Source organism: Myodes glareolus, chromosome 9, assembly GCF_982192425.1.
Source record: "Myodes glareolus chromosome 9, mMyoGla1.1, whole genome shotgun sequence".
Classification (NCBI taxonomy): Eukaryota; Metazoa; Chordata; class Mammalia; order Rodentia; family Cricetidae; genus Myodes; species Myodes glareolus.
The window spans coordinates 59,447,210-59,456,502 of NC_142034.1; positions in this window are offsets into that span (position 1 = coordinate 59,447,210).

Below are 9,293 nucleotides of genomic sequence, written 5' to 3' on the forward strand. Positions count from 1 at the left end.
GGGTCCTCAAAATCAGTCAACCAATCAATAAATCAATAAATGTGATAAGAAAATTAGATACGAAATTATATGTGATTTTTCTATTTCGGTATTTGCACTTTTGCTTAAATCTTTATTTACGGTGAATGTGGTGGTGCATGCCTTTAATTCCAACACTCAGAGCGCAGAAGCTGGTGGACCTCTATGAGTTCGAGGCCAACCTGGTCTACATAGTGAGTTTCAGGACAGCCAGAGCTACACAGAGAAACCCTGTTTAAAAAAAAGAATTTTAATCTATTCCTTTTGATTTTTCTATGTTTTCTGTGATTATCTTTCTAATTTCAAGGATAAGTATCTACTTCATCATTTAATTAAAATGTATGGGGTAGTGTGAAATTGTTTTTTATTGCTTTAATTGCATCTCAATGATCTAATACGTAGTGTTTCCATCATCGTGGGTCTTTCCAAGTTCTACAAATCAAATCGGTTTGTACAGAAAATTTGATTAAGGCTTTCCAATTTCTAGGTAGTAGGACATTTTGCTTCATAACTTAATATTCATTTCTGCTTATCTTCTATTTGATAAGTGTAGCTATTTCTAACATCTTAAGAGATGACCAATTTTAGAAAACACTACTTTGGTGTGAAACAAGTTCTATTTTTGTTTGAGTAATAAAAATGTTTTGTTAATGCCAGCTTTTACACCAGACTTCCTTCTTGTTGACTTTCTCTATTTTTTTTAACATAAAATCTCTATCCCATAGTGCTTTTCTACTTTCTGTTTCCAGTAGTTTCTGCCTCATGAACACTGAAGCAGCGTTGGGGAGATGCTCATGTGTCCCTTATTTCATCACTAATTAGGAAACGTTCTTTTTATCTTCTTCTAGTATAGCATGTAATTCATTTTTTAAAATTTCTTTTATTTTTGAAATTATAATTATATCATTTCCTCCCTTCCTTTTTCTTCCTCCAAACCCTCCTATATACATGCCCTTGCTGTTTTTAAAATCCATGATTTCTTTTTTCATTGATTGTTTTTATATACCTATATGTATGTACATATACATTCCTATATGCCTAAGCACACCCTGCTCAGTCCCTATAATGTCATTTATGTGCATGTTTACAGGGCTGAGTATTTGGCATTGGATAACCAATTGGTATGCTTTCTCCTGGAGAATTCTATTTCTCCTGCTCTCAGTGTTCCTTTGTTGTCTGTAGTTCTTCGTATTGGGTCAAGGCCTTGTGGCTTTCCCTTATCCACTTTGACATGTCTATTGCTATTGTCCTTGTTCAGATCATGTTTAGACAGTCATAAGTTATTTATTTTTTCAAAAGCTATATTTTTCCATTCATTTCATTGATATATGTCAGTTTGTGATAATCAACTTTTCTGGATCACGGTCTTCTTACATTTATATATAGACCATTTCTGATTCAAGCTAAATGTTTTTATATTTCATCAATGGGTGAATTTGGTCATGTTTATTTAATGGTAAGAACTGGTTTGGGGCCAGTAAGACAGCCCAACTGGTGAAAGCTCTTGAGTGAAGCCTGATGGCCCGAGTTTGAGTCTCAGGATCCATGTGACCGAAGAAGAACCCTACCAGGTCCTCTGACTTCCACGAGCCTGCTGTGCTGTGGGCATGCTCCTCACATGAAATAAGTAAGCAAATGTGATGTGATAAAAATCAAACCACAGGTTTATCTCACAGTGGTTTGAATAAGAAATGTCCCTCATAGGCTCACGTATTTAAATGCTTGGTCCCCATTTGATGGTATTGTGTGGGAAAGTTATAGGAGGTGGAGGCCTGTGGGAGGAAGAATATCAGCCGGTGTGGGCTATGAGGTTTTATGGCCTGGTCCCACTTCCTGTTCCCTTTCTCTGCTTCTAGTTTGTGGATTAGTCAGCTTCCTGTCCCTGTGAACACACATTGCCTACCTATTGCCATATCTTCTCAGCCATGATGGAGTACATCCTTCTGGAATTGTAAGGTGAAACAAGTCCCCTTTCCCTAAGTTGCCTTGATAGTCTACTTTATCAAGGTAACAGAAAAGTAACTGACTGAGGTCTTAATTATGCCATGGACTTCATATGAAATGCTCAATTTTTTGTTTTCTAGAAAAATCTACCATCACACAATTAATTTCTCCTGAGGAAATATGTTTTCTCAATATTAAGTAGGAAGGCTCTATTACATGTGGACACTTCTAGAAGTATAGTTTTTACAATATCCTTTATTAAAGACAATTTCTATCGGTCATGGTGGCCCATGTCTTTAATCCCAGCACTTGGGAGACAGAAATAGGTGGATCTCTGTGAGTTCAAGGCCAGCCTGATCTACAAATCAAGTTCCAGAGCAACTAAAGCTGTTACAGAGAAACCTTGGCTTGAAAACCAAAACCAAACAAATAAACAACACACACACACACACACACACACATACACACACACACACACTTTCTTTTAATTCTTTGCTATAAAGGCAGGTTTCTCTTCACTTGTATTTAATTTGACCATATTGATTTCACAGTATTTATTATTATTTATTTGATATGCCATACCCAATGTCTCAATTTGTAGATCTTCAGGTCTGTCTTTAACTCACAGTTTTTAATTAAGGACTTGAACTCCTACATCTATGTTATTCAAAACTGATCCCACAGCCATCCATGTTTCAGGAGCTAAATGCCTTAGGCATGGGAGAAGTGTCTGTTAGATCCTCATTGTCCCTGTCTCAGGAACATGGGGGGGAATTGGATGGGTGGAATGGGAGCTCTGTGGGGTGAGGGTGGGTCTCTGTGGATAGGGGTGGAGTCTTGGTGGGTTGAGGGCTGATCTCTATTTTGATATATCTGGACCCATGACAGATATGCAGATTATATAATTGTGCTCAGATTGGTAAGCAGGGGTGTGCTATAGCCCTTTAAAAAGTATTGCTGTGGATAGAACCCAGGGACATGGGCATGCTAGGCTAGTGCTCTCCTGCTACAGGACAGCCTAGTCTGAGTGATACCATTTTCATGGAGAGGCAACTTCCTAAAGCTATAGAAATTCAGCAGTCTATGGTTCTCAGTTCCCAACATACAGAGCATCAGTGTATTCTATGAAGCAGGGGAGAGTACGGGAAAGCTCATTTACCACAGTTGAGTTTCTGTTGCTGGACTCAAACTACTTCCAAACACAGTGGTAAGAGGTACCCAGAACTCACAGCTGTGGCTCCTCTAGACATCTTCCCAGGGACAGCAGGCAACGGGTGGTGACTCAAGTCCATTTTCAACAGTTTAATCTCTACCCAGCACAGAATTGTGTCTTGTTTTCCCCTCCACTGACACACCTGTTCCTGACAGTATCAGTTCCACGAGGATTTGCTGGAATTGTACTTTTTTTCTCTCACACAAAGAATAGTACAAGGAGAGACTCTGAGCCTTAATCTATTGATGATGCTCAGAATGACACCAGAAATGGCGATCCCTATTATCAATTAAGTACTATATAGTACTTTTGAAAAAAAAAACCTGTTTTCCATAATATATACTTGCTTCATGTATCTGTAACCACAAGAGGCAGGAGGATTATTAGTTAGATGCCAGTCTATACTGAATAGTGAAATCATGTCTTAAACACAAAGAAACAAAAAGAATGTCTGGCCCATTTCAGAATAAACAAATTCTACAAATCAACAACAAAAGCAGAATATGAAATTAATGTTGGGCATAAAACTAGATCCCATGTGGTACAAATAGTCTTCAAAGTCATCAGTAGGCTTCTGAACACCTAAATGAGAAGCCCCTGTACTGGGTCCTGAAAGGTTGACATCAAAATTTCCACCTACATCACGGGTTAGCAATAACTTGGCTCAGTAGAAACTCTGGGACTTTGCTACTGGGAATAGAAAGAGTTCAGAATCTTTAGATTTTGGTTTGGGTTTTTCAAGGTGATGCCATGCCTTCCCTTGCACAATCACAGTTCCATGTCAAGGCAGGTGCTCCAAAACAACTGTCACAAAAGTGTGTAAAGCAAGTTAGCTATGTCACAGTTCTCACATAATAGATAAAAGACTCTCATTTTCAGCTCGGGAACTGGGCAGCATCTCATCTGAAATCAGAGAGGTCCTGTGCAGAGCATGGTGGGGAGAGCAAAAGCAGTATAATACAGATGGTGCCTCGGTGATAAAAGCCTATTTTAGGCAATTAATGTGCTCTGTTACTGCTCTCGCTGCCCTGGAATTCGATTTATAGACCAGGCTGGCCTCGAACTCACAGAGATTTGACTGCTTCTGCCTCCTGAGTGGTGGGCTAACAGGCGTGGGTCAGCTGGTTGAGGTTGCTGCCAAGCCTGATCACCTAAGTTTGATTCTCCAGAACCCACCATGTGTAAAGGAGAAATGATTTTCTCTGACCTCTACATATATACGCAGGCTGTGGAACACACACACACACACACACACACACACACACACACACACACATGATTGATTAAATGTAATAATTAAAGAAGAGAGAGAGAGTTACAGCTGACACTCTGACACTTTGGAATCAAAATCAGAACAGAGGTTAGGGCTCAGAAGGACTGACTGGAAAGGTTGGAGACATGCTGCACAGTGGTGTAGGAGGGTCTTCTGTCTATATGTTACTTTCATTGATCAAATAAAGAAACTGCCTTGGCCTTTTGATAGGATAGCAGCTTAGATAGGTGGAGTAGACCGAACAGAATGCTGGGAGAAAGAAGCAGAGTCAGGCAGACGCCATGGCTCTCCTCTCCGAGACAGACACTGATTAGACTCATGCCGGTAAGCCACAGTCAAGTGGAGATACAGATTATTAGAAATGGGTTGTATCAATATGTGAGAGTTAGCCAATAAGAGGCTACATATAATGAGCCAGACAGTGTTTAAATGAATATAATTTGTGTGTTGTTATTTCAGGGTATAAGCTAGCTAGCCAGGCGGCTGGGAGCTAGCTCTTTTTTGCTACAGCACAGCAATGGAATATTTTGAGTTTTGCCCTGTGCACGGTACATTACTTTGAAGAAAAAAATGGATGAAAAGAGAAAAGAAAGAACTCAGTATGTGTCCCTGAGTTCTTGGGTCCACACTGGACTCCCTAGCACAGCTCTGTGGTGTCCCAATGGTACCGTCAACCTCTGGGGTTTGTCACGTGGCACTGCTGATGGGCATCATCTCGCCCATCAACCCACACAGCTGTGCTCCGTTGCTTGCTGGTCCTCCGGAAACTAAAGCTGTAAGAACATGCAGTCAGACCTTGCCCCTGCCTGAAGAGCTGACCCGCCCTAGGCAGGGGACAGAGTGGAGCATCAAAAAAGTCTCCGCCACGCACTCTGCTCACAATGAAGTGCTAAGGAATAATAATGGAGCCCTTATCCTGTATGCGTGTTTTCCTTTCCATTAAATCTCAGATATGCTGTTTGCTTTTGTATCCTTAATTCAGGCAGCTTTGAAATCCATAGGGGGAAAGAAACCCCTCATTACGTTCAGCGGCACAGCCCGCAATGCAGCAGCGCTCCTATTTGGTTTTCCTTCTGTAAATATTTGTGCTCTCTCAGGCTAAGGAGTGGCCTGTGCTAGAGACTAAAATATCCCCATTTATATCCTCCAGGTGCGGCAGGAAATGGCTGACCCCTCACCCTGCCCCTGCGGTGACCTCAACCCCACTCCTGAGGACCACCCTCTGGGCCGTCTAAGGCGGACCCATGATCACCTCTCCAGGTTGGCCACCAGGCAGCAGAGGACCAAGTGCAAAAGCAGAGGTTACTGCAACCTAGTGCTTCCATTCAGAATGGGAAGGTCACTTTGGCTTTCAATGCTGCCTTCAAATCTGTTAGAGGATGATGAAAAAACAATATTGACAGCAGAGAAGCCCAGTTTGTCAAGAAATAGAGCTTGGCCTGGTACAGAAAGAGACCAACGACAAAAGAAAAAGATAGGTAACATGTCTAACCATAGACAGAAAATCGCCACAGCCTTACAGAAATAGCTATTTTTCCCACTTGGTCTATTCATGTGGGTTTTCCCATTTTGGCTTTCCAAAAGAGCTTACATTCTGAATGTCTCTGCTCATCCCTCTCCTTCTTCACCCATTGTCAGGGAGGAGCCTTGGGGAGTGGACTCCCTTCAATAAACACTATGGAACTGCACGTTAGCCTAGGCATCTGGCTTGTCCTTTTGCTTTTTAGCTTTTAGGTTGTGCAGCCTGATGGACTCACTCCATTTTTCCATCTTTCTCGGCTCTTGCCCTGCTGCTCATAGTGGAATGGTGGTGTCTCCGAAATGTCTGTGTTAGCACCTATGCCAGTGGCCCTGCCTAGTGTCCTAGCTTGCAGTGAGGAGAAACAAAAGAATCTTGAAAAACAAAACATGAAAATAGTTTTTGAATACATTGCAAAATGCAATGCAAGTCTCTGACTTTGAAAGGGAGAGAAAAAGAACAGAGAAGTCAGAATTAATTCAGCGGGTTTAATAATAAGCTGATAAAAGTTGAAACAAAAATACAAAACGTAGGGAAATTAATGTGAGACTAGATTTTTTTCTCAAATAAAGAATGTTGCTTAATTTAAACATGCAGTAAAATCCATTGGATGACAGCCACAGCTGCAAACAGAACCCCGAAAGTTCTCGTCCTCTCTAAACTGCAAAGGCTCTGAAACAACACATATGCCAGTCTTCTTCTTTCTTAAATCATCTTGCAATAAAGTTCGAGAGCAAGCACAAAAGGACACTCAGGTCCCCAAGGGCACAGACATGAGCTGTTTTCTGAAGGAGCTTGCAGAGGAGAAACAGGGCTTTCCGTTTCCCTCTCCTCTGCATAGAATGGTCATCACACTCACACTTGGCTCCCCTCCTCTGCATAGAATGGCTGTCACACTCACACTTGGCTCCCCTCCTCTGCATAGAATGGCTGTCACACTCACACTTGGCTCCCTTCCTCTTCACAGAATGGCTGACACACTCAGACTTGGCTCCCCTCCTCTGCACAGAATGGCTGTCACACTCACACTTGGCTCCCCTCCTCTGCACAGAATGGCTGACACACTCACACTTGGCTGTCCTTTTGTTCCCCCCCGCCCCACCTCGGCTCAGCCAGAAGCATTTTCAAATGCAAACCAAGATCACCTCACTGCCAAACTCCCAAACTCCATAATTTCAAGGTATGGTATGGCTTTGATGGCTGATCAACATGGCACACCTGGAAGGAGAGACCCTCAGGGGAAGAACTGCCTCCATCAGACTTGCTTGTGGGAAATTTTCTTGAGTGCTAATTTATGGAGGAAGGACTGGCTCAGTATGGGTGTTGCCACCCCTGGTTAGGTGAGCCTGGGCTGTGTAAGGAAGTTAAACATGAGCTAGGGAGCCAGCCAGGAGCAGTGCTTCTCCATGGCTCCTGCTTCAGCTCCTGTGTCCAGGTTCCTGCCTTGAGTTCCTGCCCTGACTTCCCTCAGTGACATACCGTCCCTTGAAGATTTCTTTTTAACTTATAATTCTTTATTCATTTTACATACCAACCACAGTTTCCCCTTCCTCCTCTCCTCCTGTTCCCTCCCTCCACCTTCTTTCTACTCCCCACATTCCATTTCTCAGAAACAGTAAGGTCTCCCATGGGGAGACAGCAAAGTCTGACAATTCAAGTTGAAGCAGGGCCAAGCTCCTTCCTGCTGCTTTAAGGCTTGTTGACAGAGGTTTCTGTCCCCCCAGGTACCTCAGCTGTTCAATCTCAAGGAAGCATACAGAGGCCTACATTATAACTGATTGGTCTACAGTTAAAAACTGATTGTTCTATTAGCTCAGGCTTCTTATTAACTGATAACTTATATTAGCCCATAATTCTTGTCTATGTAAGCCACATGGCTCTGCATCTTTCCTCAGTAAGGCATTTTCATCTTGCTTCCTCTGTGTCTGGCTTCCTCTGTAATGACTGAAGATTGACTCTTTTCTCTTCCCAGAATTTTCTTGTTCTTGTCACCCCACCTCTACTTCTTGCTTAGTTGGACCATCTATACTTCCTGCCTGGCTACTAGAAATCAGTGTTTTATTAAAATATTACAAGTGACAGGATAAAAGACCATTGTCTGATAGCAAAGACTGTGTAAGGTGTTCCACTGTAGGGAATGGGTTCCAAAAAGCCAGCACTTGCGCCAGGAACAGATCCTGGTCTCACTGCCAGGGACTCCACAAACAGACCAAACTACACAACTGTTACCACCTGCAAAGGGCCTAGGTCAGTCCCACGCAGGCTTCCTGTCAGTCTAGAGTTCACGAACTCCCACAATTTCAGGTCATCTGACTCTGAGAGTTGCTCTGTCTTTATCTTGACCCTCCCTTGTTTATATAATCCCTCCTCCTTCTCTTCAGCTAAACTCCTGGACCTTGGCCTGGTGCTTGGCTGTGGATCTCTGCAAATGCTTCCCTCAGTTATTGGATGAAGGCTCTATGATGACAATTAGGGTAGTTACCAATCTGATTATAGAAGGCCAGTTCAGGCACCCTCTCTACTATTGCTAGGAGTCTTAGCTAGGGTCATCCTTGTGGATTCCCAGGAGTATCCCTGGCACCAGGTTTCTCCATAACCCCATAATGGCCCCCTCTATCAAGATATTTCTTTCATTGTTCTCCCTCTCCATCCCTCCCCCAACTTGTCCATGCTGATCCCTCATATTCCCATCTCTCATCCCCTTTCCTACACACTCCTACTTCCAGTTTGCCTGGCTGTTTTTATTATTATAGCTCTATAGTAGAGTTTGAAGTCAGGGATGGTGATGCCTCCAGAAGTTTCTTTATTGCATAGAATTGTTTCACTATCCTGGGTTTTTTGATTTTCCATTTGAAGCTGAGGATTGTTCATTAGAACTTGAGAATTGTAAGAAAAAAGAAACCTTTCTCTCTTCAGACAAAAGGCAAGTACAACAATATTTCTCAAGACAAAGTGAGGTTTGCTACAAAATTCTCCTTTTTGGTGATGGTACATTGAGTGCTCATTTGTCACTTCAGCCTTCCTGTTTGAATATCTTCTGAACAGTATCTGTTTACATCTGAGACGATGAGGTCGCCTTCAGGTGAAGAGGTAATCCCATGTCAGCAAAGGGAGACAGGAGCCCATGAGGAAAGGTACAATATTCATGTTGTCTTACCTTCTCACTAAACAAGAATTCAAATAATTCACCTATTTAATAACAGGGACAGAAACCTAGAAAATCAACAAATAGCAATAATGATAAAAGGACTGAAAAAAGCAAGGGAGGAAGAATGGAGTAATGAAAGCATAAGTTAATAAAACTAAAAATAAAAAGTGTAATTGGT